The 16,637-nt window shown below is 39.3% G+C and overlaps 1 protein-coding gene across 2 annotated transcripts in view; it reads right to left on the bottom strand.

The window, feature by feature from the left end:
• TSPAN9 (tetraspanin 9) overlaps positions 1-16,637 on the bottom strand; it is a 692,453-nt gene that overhangs the window by 544,589 nt on the left and 131,227 nt on the right. For both annotated transcript variants that reach the window (XM_073649938.1, XM_073649939.1), the window contains exon 3: positions 6,146-6,186. The gene's annotated coding sequence lies outside the window, so the exon portion shown is untranslated. The remainder of the gene's footprint in view (positions 1-6,145; positions 6,187-16,637) is intronic.

Here is a 16,637-nt window from a genome sequence, read left to right on the forward strand (position 1 = left end):
GGGTCTCTATTAGTTTAGAGGTCTGTTCTAGGGTCTCTATTAGTTTAGGGGTCTGTTCTAGGGTCTCTATTCGTTTAGGGGTCTGTTCTAGGGTCTCTATTAGTTTAGGGGTCTGTTCTAGGGTCCATATTAGTTTAGGGGTCTGTTCTAGGGTCTCTATTAGTTTTTAGAGTCTGTTCTAGAGTCCTATTAGTTTGGAGGGTCTATTCTAGACTATTACCATAGTTTAAGAGTCTGTTTATGGGGTCTGTTCCAGAGTCTCTATTAGTTTAGGGGTCTGTTCTAGGGTCTCTATTAATTTAGGGGTCTGTTCTAGGGTCTCTATTAGTTTAGAGGTCTGTTCTAGGGTCACTATTAGTTTAGGGGTCTGTTCTATGATCTCTATTAGTTTAGGGGTCTGTTCTAGGGTCCCTATTAGTTTAGGGGTCTGTTCTAGGGTCTCTATTAGTTTAGGGGTCTGTTCTAGGGTCTCTATTAGTTTGGAGGGTCCATTTTAGAGTGTTTATTACCATAGTTTAGGGTCTCTATTAGTTTAGGGGTCTGTTCTAGGGTCTCTATTAGATTTTAGGGTCTGTTCTAGAGTCCTATTAGTTTGGAGGGTCTATTCTAGACTATTACCATAGTTTAAGAGTCTGTTTATGGGGTCTGTTCCAGAGTCTCTATTAGTTTAGGGGTCTGTTCTAGGGTCTCTATTAGTTTAGGGGTCTGTTCTAGGGTCTCTATTAGTTTAGGGGTCTGTTCTGGGGTCTCTATTAGTTTAGGGGTCTGTTCTAGGGTCTCTATTAGTTTGGAGGGTCCATTTTAGAGTGTTTATTACCATAGTTTAAGGTCTCTATTAGTTTAGGGGTCTGTTCTATGGTCTCTATTAGTTTGGAGGGTCCATTTTAGAGTGTCTATTACCATAGTTTAAGGTCTCTATTAGTTTAAGGGTCTGTTCTAGGGTCTCTATTAGTTTGGAGGGTCTGTTCTAGGGTCTCTATTAGTTTGGAGGGTCTATTCTAGAGTATTACCATAGTTTAAGAGTCTGTTTATGGGGTCTGTTCCAGAGTCTCTATTAGTTTAGGGGTCTGTTCTATGGTCTCTATTAATTTAGAGTTTAGAGGTCTGTTCTAGGGTCTCTATTAGTTTAGGGGTCTGTTCCAGAGTCTCTATTAGTTTAGGGGTCTGTTCTAGGGTCTCTATTAGTTTGGAGGGTCTGTTCTAGGGTCTATATTAGTTTGGAGGGTCTGTTCTAGGGTCTCTATTAGTTTGGAGGGTCTGTTCTAGGGTCTCTATTAGTTTGGAGGGTCTGTTCTAGAGTGTCTATTACCATAGTTTAAGGGTCTCTATTAATTTATGAGGTCGTTTCTAGGGTCTCTCTTAGTTTTTGGGGTCTTCTATAGGGATTCTATTAGTTTAGGAGTCTGTTCTAGGGTCTCTATTAGTTTGGAGGGTCCATTTTAGAATGTTTATTACCATAGTTACTCTATTAGTTTAAGGGTCTGTTCTAGGGTCTCTATTAGTTTGGAGGGTCTGTTCTAGGGTCTCTATTAGTTTGGAGGGTCTATTCTAGAGTATTACCATAGTTTAAGAGTCTGTTTATGGGGTCTGTTCCAGAGTCTCTATTAGTTTAGGGGTCTGTTCTATGGTCTCTATTAGTTTGGAGGATCTGTTCTAGGGTCTATATTAGTTTGGAGGGTCTGTTCTAGGGTCTCTATTAGTTTGGAGGGTCTGTTCTAGGGTCTCTATTAGTTTGGAGGGTCTGTTCTAGAGTGTCTATTACCATAGTTTAAGGGTCTCTATTAATTTATGAGGTCGGTTCTAGGGTCTCTCTTAGTTTTTGGGGTCTTCTATAGGGATTCTATTAGTTTATGAGTCTGTACTAGGGTCTCCATTAGTTTAGGAGTCTGATATAGGGTCTCTATTAGTTATTGGGGTCTGTACTAGGGTCTCTATTAGTTTAGGAGTCTGATATAGGGTCTCTATTAGTTTATGGGGTCTGTTCTATGATATTTCTTAGTTTAGGGGTCTGTTCTAGGGTCTTTATTAGTTTAGGAGTCTGATCTAGGGTCTCTATTCATATAGGGGGTCTGTCGTAGGGTCTCTTTTGGCTTAGAGGGTGTAGGGTCCCTATTAGATTTATCCAAGAACAGACTCCATAAACTAAGTTAGTTTAGGGGTCTGTTCTAGGATCTCAGTTTAGGGGGTCAGTTATAGGGTCTATATTAGTTTAAGAGTCGATTGTGGGGTCTTTCTTAGTTTAAGATTCTGTTGTAGGGTCTCTATTAGCTTAGAGGGTGCGTTCTAGGGTCTCTTGGCTTAGAGGGTCCGTTGTAGGGTCTCTTAGCTAAGAGGGTCTGTTTTAGGATCTTTGTTATTTTAGGAGTCTGTTTTAGGATATCTCTAAGTTTAGGATTATGTTCTACTTTTAGGGTCTCTATTAGTTTAGGGATCTGTTTTATTGTCTTTGTAAGTTTCGGGGGGTTTGTTCTAGGACCTCTGTTAGTGTAAGGGAGTTGTTTTGGGGTCTCTATTTAGAGGGATCTGGTAGAATCTGTATTTATGGGTCAGTATTTTTTAGGGGTCTGTATATAGGGGTCAGAAGTCAGTAATAACGGTGCATGCTCTACATGTGTTTAAGGGGTATGATGTGTGGAGTGAACAGATGAAGGTTCTAATACTAGTCGTGCTTCAGGGCTGTATCTTTGGGTGGGGCCCACAGTATAAAGTGCGACCACAACTTTTGCATCTAATTTTCACATCACAAGTTTCTGGCATGAAGCTTCGCCTTCCTCATTGCCAAGGCTTTGCCATTGATCTCTGCCCAAAGAATAGTCTGGTATTTTTCCTGACTATCTGGCGCTGTGACTATTTTTTCCAGATTAAAGGAACTTTCCAGTAAATATGCCGGTATGAATCAGATATTCCGATGTCTCTTATTTTACTCCCCTCTTGATCTGACTCCATTAAGTTCTATATCAAAGCCTAGAAGCGGATCCGTTTCACCAGATGAGAACATTCCTGCATTTTCCCAGCTGCCCCGACCTGTATCTGTGGCTTTGTAGTTTGGGGTTTGAGTGATCAGACAAACTGTGTGTGTTAATCCGGTTATTTGTCTAATAATACCGCCATTTAGTAAATCACCGCACAGATATCTAGATACTGTTACCATATCGCCATATGGTCCATGTCACACATTGAAATAAGAGCTGTTGCAAAATTACAGGATCTTTACCCGTGGGTCTGATTTATATCTGTGGGGTCTATAGAGAAGATATATCTGATAAAATATCTGAATGTCATTTTATTTTGTTGTTACTTTTGGGTATATATCTCATCTGGATTCGAGCATACAGCATATCCATATTCCCTTTAATCAATGGAAAAAAGTTACATTTACAAGGCTCATGAATAAAATGCTAAATATACCGTGAAGACTGCCATTTAAAAATAATTTGTCACTTACCATAATTATGTAATTTTTTTGTACCTGGTGTAAATGCCGCTGTTCTCCTGAATCCGGCGATGTTTTTCTTTTTTTCCTACGCCTCTCCGTTCCTGAGATGCAGCCCTTTCTTCCCTGCATAAAAATCTACTCTTGTTATACAAGTGGGCGTCATCTTAAACTCTTTTGAGTGCTTCTTAAGGGCAATGCCCAGTTGGCTAATAAGCTTAGCTGGGAAAAAGAGGCCATATCTCAGGAACGGAGAGGCGTAGGAACAAAAGAAAAACATCTCCGGATTCGAGAGAACGGTGGCATTTACATAATACATATTTTAGGTAAGTTAGAGGTCCTCCTTAAAGGCTATCTGTGTCATTCCGAGTATACAGCTTATATGCAAAGCTATGTATAGCTCTGGTAGATTGGTAGATATTTGTCAATGTCAAAGAGGCTTCCGGGAAAAGGATTTTGGCAAATTTACGGGTCACTGCCAATTCCTCCTGGAAAGAAGGTGTAAAGGGTGTAAAAAAAACAACACGTGGACAAGGTGTGGGCATGGATAAAAAAGTACGGCAAGTATGAATTAAAAAAGAAAACAGAGAAAGGAGAATGGAATAAAACATGACCGCAAAATATAATTTCTGTATGTAGTCTGTTACCATTGAAATGTATAGCTCTGCATAGGAGCTGTATACATAAAACGGTAGAATTTATTTTTTTATTATTATTTTAGTAGATGTGCAGAGTTGGTGCTGTAGATTCCACATACATAAAAAGTTAGTTTTATTATCTGGTTCTAATCATTTCTTATAGGCTCGTAGGTACCAGAAACTGTAAAGTAGATTGTAATCCAAGGGGGCGCGGGAGAGAAGGGCGGATTAGGCAGATTTAGTGCATAGCATTACTTTGGCCAAATACAGACCTGCACATATATATAAATGGGCGATGGAAACAGGCAGATCTGTTACATACGGCATATATATTACAGGACCACATATCACGGTATCCCCTCATAAAGCATGCCCGCTATTTATCACTATGTTTATATTATAAATATCCTTTGGCTGCCCCCCTTGGGTCATATGGCTTCACATGCAATTACTGCGGACGCGACTTTCAGGATAAGGACATCACCTTTCAATATAATCAGTTTTGTATTAATGCAACACTGATACAATACTAAACCAATGCAATAAAAAATGAATAAAATACCAAAAAATATATACATTAAATAAATAATAATAAAAAATCATACATGTGTAAGGAGATGGACATATGGCCCTCGTTCCCCCTTGAAGACATGAGTTTTCTGTCAGGACGACAGATAGAGCCCAGTATGTATCTGAAGTAGACCTAAAGTCTGGACAGTAAGTAATGCTGCATGACGTGGGTGTCCCGAAGTGAGAGGAGACCAAGACAGAGGTTAGCGTGATCCGGTGTAAAGAGAGAAGGAAAACCTACCGAAAGGCGGAGTGATTAATCGGAGATGGGTCCTAGGAGAGGACAAGTAGCAATACAGCCCCGAATTTATAACTCAGAGAGGTTACGACCCCACAGCACAAACCCACACACCCGACCGGGGCGCAAGAGTTGAGTACCTCGCCCACGTTACACATGCATGATAAAATGAACAAATAGACGGCATCAAATATTGATGTAAAAAAATAACATAAAATCTAATTAAAAAAAACACATGGAAATAAACCAACAGAATAATAAACCCATGCAATTAAAATTTTGAAAAATATACAAAATTAGACACATTAAATAAAGAAAATAAATGCAGGATATAATGAATAGCATAAAAAATGAATGGCAAAAAATAACAAAAATACAAAAAATAAATAACTCATGTGCATGATAACATGAATGGATAGATGGCATAAAATATGTATGTCAAAAAATAACATAAAAATGTAATAAAAAAAAAAAACACATGAAAATAATCCAATGCAATACTTAAAAAACTGCACTAAAAATTAGAAAAATAAAAAAAATTAGACACATTAAACAAATAAAAAAATACACGTGTGATATAATGAACGGCATAAAAAATGAATGACAAAAAATAACATAAAAATTAAAAAAATATATACACATTAAATAAATAAAAATAAATATAGTCCGTGCATGATAATTGAACAAATAGATGGCATAAAATATGAAGGCCCAAAAATAACATGAAAATGTAATAAAAAATAAAATAATAAAAAATAAAATAATAAAAACACATGAAAATAAATCAATATAATAATAAACCCATCCTATAAAAAATAAGAAAAATACAAAAAAATTATACAGATTAAATAAATTAAAAAATAAATGCGTGATATAATGAACGACATAAAATATGAATGCCATAAAATAATATAAAAATATAATAAAAATTAAGGAAAATAATAGAAAAAATCTTTATTTTTATAAAATCGAAAATGTGAATCTCAATGTCAGGAGGTGGCTGACGAGTAAATGACGGTCGCGCATTCACAGACGTCTTTAGCCGTTCAGATTCTGTAGATCTGGTGCCTCCAAGTGTCAGCGGAGATTTATTATTCTCCAAGTTGTCATTTACCGTCCAGCTCCTGGACCTGCCACTATCAGCCATAAAACTACACATGGACTTATTTTTCTTGGTCAGCTCAGACGTCCAGCTGCGATATGTTACACATTGTAAATGGAGCTCAGACCTGCCAAAAACAGCCACACAGCATTTATGGGACTTACCTGGAACAGTTCTGGTAAAGTGGAGTTTTTCTAGGAAAGTTCTATAAAAAATATATATATAAAAATAAAAGTGAATCGAGTGAATTCAATAATCTCTTATAAGGTTTCATTCAGACATGTGGATTGTAAATGATATTTATAGTGCATAAAATATCATCTTCTAGAAACAGCGCCACATTTGATCACAGGTTGTGTGTGGTACTGCATCTCAGCATCATTCACTTTAAATATTTTTTGTCAAGATCACAATATTGATAGCATGAGGCCACTATTATGAAAAATCAGTGGGGCCCGACTCTCGTCACTCCTTTCAACAGAGAATCAGACCCTCATTAATTTTATATTAAATGGACTACGATAGGCCATCTATAATTTACCCAGGAAAAACTCCTTTAATTGAACTTACATTCAGTACCAACCACAACCTGTGGCCACGAGTGGTGCTCTTTCTGGAAAAAGAAAGGCAGCCATGTTTTCCCAATCCTGAAAACCCCTTAAAGGGGACCTGTCAAAAAATGGTCAGTTTTTGCTTTTATTTTATTCCCCCTGCTACTCTGAGTATTCCATTTTTTTTAAATACGTCATACAGTTCCAAAGATGTGGACCTTTTTATTTAGTACTACTTTTTATGGTCTTTACTAAGGAGGCGTGGCTCACAGGATCCTCGGGGGCGTGTCTTTAGGCTGCTCAGAATAATTACCCTGAAAGCCACGCCTCCTTGATAAAGACCGTAAAAAGTAGCACCGATAAAAAGACCCATCTCTCTGGAACAGTAGGTCGGATTTATAAAAAGAAACCTGAATACTCAGGGGAACAACAAGGATAAATTAAGAGTAAAAGTTGCCCACTTTTGACCAACACCATAGAGATCCTTTTATTGGTTTACAATCTAATGCTGCTTTTTTCCTTTCAAAACATTTCAGCACTTAAAGAGCTTGTAGGCACCCCTGCAAAAAATTATAGATAGCTAGATAGATATTGTCACGGTTTTACTGCGACAGGGAGGGGCCAGAAGACCGTGTTATCTGATTTCATATACTCCTGCGCTGATTAGAAGCACTTCACCATCATATTAAACAGTGCAGGTTTTTGCTAGCAGTGCAAGAGTTAATCTGTTCAGTTACAGCTCCTGGAGCTTTCCTACCTGGATTGTCTCAGCTGTTCAGTGTTGGCCACTCCCCTCTTTTATATATACTCACCATTCAGGGATCGCTAGTGTTAGTTCATACTGCCTGGTCTATTGAGTTGGAAGTGTTGGTTGTTGGAGGTGGCATTTGGAGAGTTGTTCATAAGAATGTTGCTTGGTGATTTGTCTGTGTGCACACCTTCATCCTCTCCTGTTTAGTTTCCTTTCCTTTTCTCTCCGGCGTTCCACTCTGTTGTTTGTGAGTGCATATTTGTATGATTGGTATATTCATTTATCCCTGTCTGTCTTCCCTTGTTTGTCTGGTTTGTGTATTCTTATACACTTCTACTCCCCACTTCTCTGGGTGGGGGATGGGACAGATAAGGGTTAATACAGGAGCACAGCAATGCACGTGGCCCCGGCGTCTTCACCATCAGAAGTAATCTAGGAAGCAGAGATAGACTAGGGCGTCCTTAGCTTGAGTGATAATGAAGGAGCCCCTGGCCCCAGATATGCAGCAACAGTGCCGTGACAGATATAAGATAGATAAATAGATAGTAACATATTAACATAGTAACATAGTTTGTAAAGCTGAATAAAGACTTGCATCCATCAGGTTCGACCTATTAGTTCTGTAATTGCTAAAGTTGATCCAGAGGAGGGCAAAAACCCAAATGATTTAGCCAATCCTAATCTGCCTGGTATCTAGAAATGCATCGAGTCCCCGCTTGAACTGGTTTAGTGAATCCGAGATTACCGTCTCCTCACTCAGTGAATTCCATATTCTCACTGCTCTTACCATAAAGAACCCCTTCCTATGCTGGTGCTGAAACCTTTTCTCTTCCAGTCTTAGTGAATGCCCTCTTGTTACCGTAATATCCCTCTTTTTGAACAAATCCCGGGCAAGATCTCTATACTGTCCCCTAACATATTTGTACACATTTATTATGTCCCCCCTCAACCTTCTCTTTTCCAGGCTGAATAGTCCTAGTTTTGCCAACCTCTCTGGGTATTGCAGTCCCTCCATTCCCTTTATTAATTTTGTTGCCCTCCTTTGTACCTTTTCAAGCTCATTTATATCCTTTCTATATATTGGGGCCCATAACTGAGCACAGTATTCCAAGTGTGGTCTGACCAGTGCTTTGTACAGTGGAAGAACAATGTTCTCCTCCTTTGCAGCTATACCTCTTCTGATACATCCCATTACCCTGTTTGCCCTTACAGCAGCCGCCTGACTTTGGGCACTCCAATTTAGTTTGCTATCAATCAAGATGCCCAAGTCCTTCTCCATCTCTGAATTCCCCAATGATTTCCCATTCAGTGAGTACTGGTGACTTCCATTTTTCCTTCCCATATGTATGACCTTACATTTCTCCTCGTTAAACCTCATTTGCCATTTAATGCTCCACCTACCCAGCTTATCCAAATCCCTCTGTAGGTCTGCACTGTCCTCTTTTGTATTAATTGTTTTACATAACTTTGTGTCATCTGCAAATATTGACATTTTATTATTTATCCCGTTGACTATGTCGTTAATAAAGATATTAAATAACATTGGGCCTAGTACAGACCCCTGTGGTACCCCACTAGTGACGCTTACCCAATCTGAGTATATTCCATTTATAACCACCCTCTGCCTTCTATCCTTTAGCCAGTTAGCTACCCACTTGCAGACATTTTCCCCCAGCCCCATCATTCTCATTTTGTATACCAACCTATTATGTGGCACGCTATCGAACGCTTTTGAGAAGTCGAGATACACGACATCCACTGGTTCCCCCTGATCTACTCGAGAGCTAACCTCCTCGTAGAAGTCAATCAGGTTTGTTTGGCAGGAATCCATGTTGGTTCGGGGTTAATAGATTATTAGCATCAAGATGCTCCGTAATTGCCTCTTTAATGAAGCTTTCAAAAATTTTGCCCACAACGGACGTCAGACTCACCGGCCGATAGTTTCCGGCGTCACTTTTTGCTCCCTTTTTGAATATTGGCACTACATTCGCCTGTCGCCAATCAAGTGGCACAGACCCAGTCTCAACAGAGTCCTTAAATATAAGATATAACGGTCTGTCTATCACATTACTTAGTTCCCTTAGTACCCGTGGGTGTATGCCATCAGGTCCTGGTGATTAGTTTATTTTAATGTTACTGAGGCGTTTCTGTACCTCAACTTGGGTTAGATTAGTCATACTTAGTGGAGGATTAAGTTTGTCACTTCTCATTTGTCACTGATAGATAGCTGTGGATAGATAGATAATAGATAGATGATAGGTAATAGATAATAGATAGATGATAGATAATAGATGATAGATAATTGATAGATAAATGATAGATAGATGATAGATAATAGATAGATAGATAGATAGATAGATAGATAGATAGATAGATAGATAGATAGATAGATAGATGATAGATAATAGATGGATGTATGGATAAATGGATGGATGGATGGATAAATGGATGAATGGATAAATGAATGGATGGCTGGATGGATAAATGGATGAATGGATAAATGGATGGATGGATGGATGGATGGATTAATGAATGGATGGATGGAGAAATGAATGGATGGATGGATAAATGAATGGATGGATGGATGGATAAATGGATGGATGGATAAATGGATGGATGGATGGATGGATGGATAAATGAATGGATGGATGGATAAATGAATGGATGGATGGATGGATAAATTAATGAATGGATGGATAAATTAATGGATATATGGATGGATTAATGAATGGATGGATGGATAAATGAATGGATAGATGGATAAATGAATGGATGGATGGATAAATGAATGAATGGATGGATGGATAAATGAATGGATGGATCAATGTATGGATGGATAAATGGATGGATAGATGGATAAATGAATGGATGGATGGATAAATGAATGGATGGATGGATGGATGGATGGATGGATGGATGGATGGATGGATAAATGAATGGATTGATAGATGAATAGATAGTTGTGAATGATAGATTGATAGTAGAGCGAAAGGGATGGATAAATGGATGAATGAATAAATAAATAAATGGATTGATACATGGATAGATAATAGATAGATAATAGACAGATAGATAATAGATAGATGATAGATAATAGATAGATGATAGATAATAGATAGATAATAGATGATAGATAGATAATAGATAGATGATAGATAGATAATAGATAGATGATAGATAATAGATAGATAATAGATAGATAGATGATAGATAGATAGATAGATGACAGAATGAATTGCAGATAAGCTGAGGTTACAGTAGATATCTCACACACCAGTGCACATGATCCAGGCCGCAGCCTGTGTATCGGAGATCTCACATTGTAGACGATCACTGACTAATGTTCCTTTATAGATAACGAGCAGGATATTTCCTATGTGCTGTAATGAGCCATATACTGGGCTGTGTGAGGCGCCGGGTCCTGTTCTTGTCAGTCTTCATGTAGGCAGTCAGACAGTGATACAGAGTGAGTATTCGGCCATAGTCTTCCCTCCATGCAGTATTATTCTGGCAGTATTGTATGAAGCGAGAAGAATAGTGAGATCTCGGCAGGAAGTTCTATATTACAATCACCCGGTTCACAATCTATTCTGAAGTCATCTGCTGATAACTATTTAGACGACAAGACATGGGAGGTCTACAAGGCTGTAGAGAAAGGCATAGAAATGGAGCTGAACGTAAGCCAGGACAAACAAATGCTCTACCCTCCGCCGGGACACATTCATCAACATGACTTACTCTATTGCATTTCCAATTTTTTTTTTCTCTTTCTTTTCAGATTGAAGATTACGTGAAAACATTATGAAGATTCATGCTGCTCCGGCTTCTGTTAGTCAAAATAATGCACTCCGGTAATAACAGCGGCTTCCAAATGTACATTTTAAATACTTTGTAAAATGTTTTCCTAAATCATAAAGTAAATTTAGAGAAAAAGTGAAGAGCAAACAAAGAGGGGAAGGGGGAACTTGGCAAAGTCATTTTGGGGCCCCGACGACGACTGGTGAAGAAGACCATCACACTAAGGTTGTGGCAATCTTTGTAAAGCTAATTACCTTCATATTATTCCAAGCCTTTCTATAGCTTCTCAACTTCCCATAGCTCCACATCTTCCTATGACTTGTAGGCTATCGCTCCTCACTTTTCTATCGCTCTTCACCTTTCTATCACTCCTTATCATTTTATAGTTCCTCTCCATCTATTGATCCTCACTTTTCTATTGCTTCCCACCTTTCCATCACTCCTCATCTTTCTAATGCTCCTCATCTTTTCATGACTCCTCACCTTTTTATGGCTCCTCACCTTTCTATCGTTCCACACCTTTCTATCACTTCTCACCTTTCTATCACTCCTTACTCTCCTATCACTCCTTATCCTTCTATCACTCCTCGCTTTGTATCGCTCCTCACCTCTCTATCGCTCCTCACTTATAGCTTCTCACACTTCTATTACTCCTTGTCTTCCTATTGCTCCTCACCCTCCTATCACTCCTTGCCTCCTGATTGCTCCTCACTTTTCTATTGCTTCCCACCTTTCCATCACTTCTCACCTTTCTATCACTCCTTACTCTCCTATCACTCCTTATCCTCCTATCACTCCTTACCCTTCTATCACTCCTCGCTTTGTATCGCTCCTCACCTCTCTATCGCTCCTCACTTATAGCTTCTCACACTTCTATTACTCCTTGTCTTCCTATTGCTCCTCACCCTCCTATCACTCCTTGCCTCCTGATTCTTCCTCACTTTTCTATTGCTTCTCACCTTTCCTTCACGCTTAATGCTCCTCACCTTTTTATGACTCCTCACCTTTTTATGGCTCCTCACCTTTCTATCGCTTCTCACCTTTCTATCACTCACCTTTCCATCGTTCCTCTCCTTTCTATCACTCCTTAGCTTTGCACCATTCCTTAGTCCTTACCCTTCCACCACTCCTCGCTTTTCTGTCGCTCCTCAACCTTCTATAGCTCCTCACCTTTGTATCGCTTTTCACCTCTCTATCGCTCCTCATCTATAGCTTCTCACATTTCTATTACTCCTTGTCTTCCTATTGCTCCTCATCCTCCTATCACTCCTTGCCTACTGATTCCTCCTCATCTTCCTATTGCTACTCACCTTATTATCGCTCACCTTCTTACTGTTCCTCACCTTTGGTTTGCTGCTCACCTTCCTATAGCTTTTAATCTTCTAAATGCTCACCTTCATATAATTCCTCAGCTTCCTCTTAATCTCCCTACAGCTTCCATCCTTATTGCTCGTTACCTTCCTATAGTTTTTCACCTTCCTTTCACTCCTCACCAGTTCCTGGCCTTGCTATTGCTCCTCACTTTCTAATACATTGTTACCTTTCTAGACCTCCGTCCTCACCATCCAAAATGTTCCTCATCTTCCTATTGCTCTTCACTTTCATACCATTCCTCATCTTCCTATCACTTCTTAGCCTGTCGCTCTTCACCTTCCTGTCTCTCTTTACCTTTTTATTGCTCCTCACCTTCCTAACCTCTCTTAACTTCCTATAGCTCTTTCCTTTCGTACTGATCCTCTCCTTTCCACACCACCACCCTATTTCTATTATTACTGGGTTTTTGCCTGTTTGCATTGTCCATGCGTAAGAGAATGGGCCAAACCAATCTGTAGCACCTCCTCCAGGGCTGTAATGATTTACCAAACTACCATAGGTTCATTTGATGAACCAAGGCTCCGGCACCAAAATTATCACCACTAGGTGTTTACTTTGGATGAAGCAGGAACATAGCTGGTGGTGCCAACAGGGAGCCTGGGTGGTCAATACCAGTAGATGCACCAAGTCAGGTTTCCTTGGCCAAGGTGTTTGGTTACAAGATCAGACCAGTAAACTGAACCATTGGAGCAGATATAGGAGACCAAGCTGCAAGAAGCCATTGGTTGCCATTAGGGTCCATTCTAAAGAGATGACTAACCTGTAAGACCTTTTTTAACATTGGGAACCACCCACCAGGGTCCAAAATGACAAGAATAAGTCATATATATTTTTGGTTTCTTGATTTACCAACAGCTACTCTAATATATCTCATCGGCCATTGGGAGAGTGGTGGTGGGACTTTAGCCATACATATAATCAATAGCCTTTTACCTAAGTGGCGGCCTTTGAAACAAATGCCAGTTGCATCTCTCACCCCGACGCGGGTTTCACCTGTCTTCTTTACTCCCCCATAAGAAGACAGGCAAAATATTCTTCAATTTGCTTTGTGAGACTAACAAATTCCATACCAAATGAAAGTATCCCAGAAGAATCTTTTGACCTTATCGGTGGTGCTTCAAACGTCAAACTCTTATCAGTCTTGCAGCCACCACAAGGGGACCTATCTGAATATGGCTTCTAGTGACCCAAAGACCAGTCAGATATAGAAGTTTAGAATTGAAGGGGTTGTCCACTTTTGGGAAGAATTTTTACTTAAATGCATTTATTTTGAGCCCAAAATCATTTTTGCAATGGTTTTCATTAAAAGTTGCAAAATTTTAAATGAAACCGAATTTCAAAACTGAGTTTTGGCCCCAAATAAATGCATATAAGTATTAAAAAGAATATTGTCCACAAAGGTGGACAACCACTTTGAGCCCCCTTTTTGGAAAGGGGGCTTGAAAATGATATAAGGAACTTATGAAAATGTTATACAGCAGGATTTGCTGAGCAGATTGACATATAGCTTTGTGGAAAATATTCCACACAACATTTATTTTACTGATGTAAATTCTGCCTCCCTCTCATCTTATGAGTCCAGTAGGCGGTCAATCAAGTCATTCCGCCCACCGGATGCCTATGCTGATATGAAGGTGAAAATTACATCTATAAAATACAAAGTTCTACTGAATCTTTTCCTACTAAACTATATATTAATCTGCTCAGCAAATCCTGCTCTAGGCAGATAGGGCGAGAAAAAGGTCCATCATTAAGGCTCCCGATTTTTAACAAATTACCTTTATTGGTAATTAATGTATTACAGGTTTACAAGAACAGATATACACAGTATATATACAGTACAGACCAAAAGTTTGGACACACCTTCTCATTTAAAGATTTTTCTGTATTTTCTTAACTATAAAAATTGTACATTCACACTGAAGGCATCAAAACTATGAATTAACACATGTGGAATTATATACTTAACAAAAAAGTGTGAAACAACTGAAAATATGTCTTATAATCTAGGTTCTTCAAAGTAGCCACCTTTTGCTTTGATGACTGCTTTGCACACTCTTGGCATTCTCTTGATGAGCTTCAAGAGGTAGTCACCGGAAATGGTTTTCACTTCACAGGTGTGCACTGTCAGGTTTAATAAGTGGGATTTCTTGCCTTATAAATGGGGTTGGGACCATCAGTTGTGTTGTGCAGAAGTCAGGTGGATACACAGCTGATAGTCCTACTGAATAGACTGTTAGCTGCTTTTTTCTTGCTATAATACAAATTCTAAGTAAAGAAAAACGAGTGGCAAACATTACTTTAAGAAATGAAGGTCAGTCAGTCCGAAAAATTGGGAAAACTTTGAAAGTGTCCCCAAGTGCAGTTGCAAAAACCATCAAGCGCTACAAAGAAACTGGCTCACATGAGGACCGCCCCAGGAAAGGAAGACCAAGAGTCACCTCTGCTTCTGAGGATAAGTTTATCCGAGTCACCAGCCTCAGAAATCGCAGGTTAACAGCAGCTCAGATTAGAGACCAGGTCAATGCCACACAGAGTTCTAGCAGCAGACACATCTCTACAACAACTGTTAAGAGGAGACTTTGTGCAGCAGGCCTTCATGGTAAAATAGCTGCTAGGAAACCACTGCTAAGGACAGGCAACAAGCAGAAGAGACTTGTTTGGGCTAAAGAACACAAGGAATGGACATTAGACCAGTGGAAATCTGTGCTTTGGTCTGATGAGTCCAAATTTGAGATCTTTGGTTCCAACCGCCGTGTCTTTGTGCAACGCAGAAAAGGTGAATGGATGGACTCTACATGCCTGGTTCCCACCGTGAAGCATGGAGGAGGAGGTGTGATGGTGTGGGGGTGCTTTGATGGTGACACTGTTGGGGATTTATTCAAAATTGAAGGCATACTGAACCAGCATGGCTACCACAGCATCTTGCAGCGGCATGCTATTCCATCCGGTTTGCGTTTAGGTGGTCCATCATTTATTTTTCAACAGGACAATGACCCCAAACACACCTCCAGGCTGTGTAAGGGCTATTTGACCAAGAAGGAGAGTGATGGGGTGCTACGCCAGATGACCTGGCCTCCACAGTCACCAGACCTGAACCCAATGGAGATGGTTTGGGGTGAGCTGGACCGCAGAGTGAAGGCAAAAGGGCCAACAAGTGCTAAGCATCTCTGGGAACTCCTTCAAGATTGTTGGAAGACCATTTCCGGTGACTACCTCTTGAAGCTCATCAAGAGAATGCCAAGAGTGTGCAAAGCAGTCATCAAAGCAAAAGGTGGCTACTTTGAAGAACCTAGAATATAAGACATATTTTCAGTTGTTTCACACTTTTTTGTTAAGTATATAATTCCACATGTGTTAATTCATAGTTTTGATGCCTTCAGTGTGAATGTACAATTTTCATAGTCATGAAAATACAGAAAAATCTTTAAATGAGGTGTGTCCAAACTTTTGGTCTGTACTATATATATATATATATATATATATATATATATATATATATCAAAATTGGCCACTTTATGCGCTAAAAACCTTCATTATTTGTAAGTACTTGTTGTTAAGTAAAATAGTTTAGATCTAATATTTTCATTATTTTCATTGTTAAGACGTATCTTGGCCATATGGAGTGCTGCTGCATTCTTTTGATATATTTTATAGTTACGGCAGCTGGCACCAGTTCACACTAGGAGGTGCTGGTCAGGTTTCTCTGGTTTGTATATATATTTCTTGACTATGAAAATACAGAAAAATCTTTAAATGAGAAGGTGTGTCCAAACTTTTGGTCTGCACTGTATATACAGATGTGATATTGCTAAATGTAATATGTAAGGTCTGTGTTATTTTTGTGCGACGAGAGTAGTTGGTGAATCAGCAGTCCTATGTAAAAATGCACACAAAAATAACTCAGCTAGGCTACATTGGCATCTGTTGACCAAATATCCCCCAGATTGACCATCTCTATCTAATATCTACCTCTAACTCCTGTGATATACAGAACTATTTTCTCTGTTACCTTCAAAGAGACACCAGATGCATAAGATGATTCAGGAAGTGCTGAAGGGGACATTGTACCCAGGACCGCCGGTAGTAACTTCTATTTAAGTCGTGGCCAGTTACAGCTAGCACAGTACAAGAGGATACTGCATCTCAGCACTGAGATCTTATCCTAACCTCTATGACATC

Source organism: Phyllobates terribilis, unplaced genomic scaffold (assembly GCF_046119375.1).
Source record: "Phyllobates terribilis strain yellow unplaced genomic scaffold, ASM4611937v1 Scaffold_10__3_contigs__length_209671492, whole genome shotgun sequence".
Classification (NCBI taxonomy): Eukaryota; Metazoa; Chordata; class Amphibia; order Anura; family Dendrobatidae; genus Phyllobates; species Phyllobates terribilis.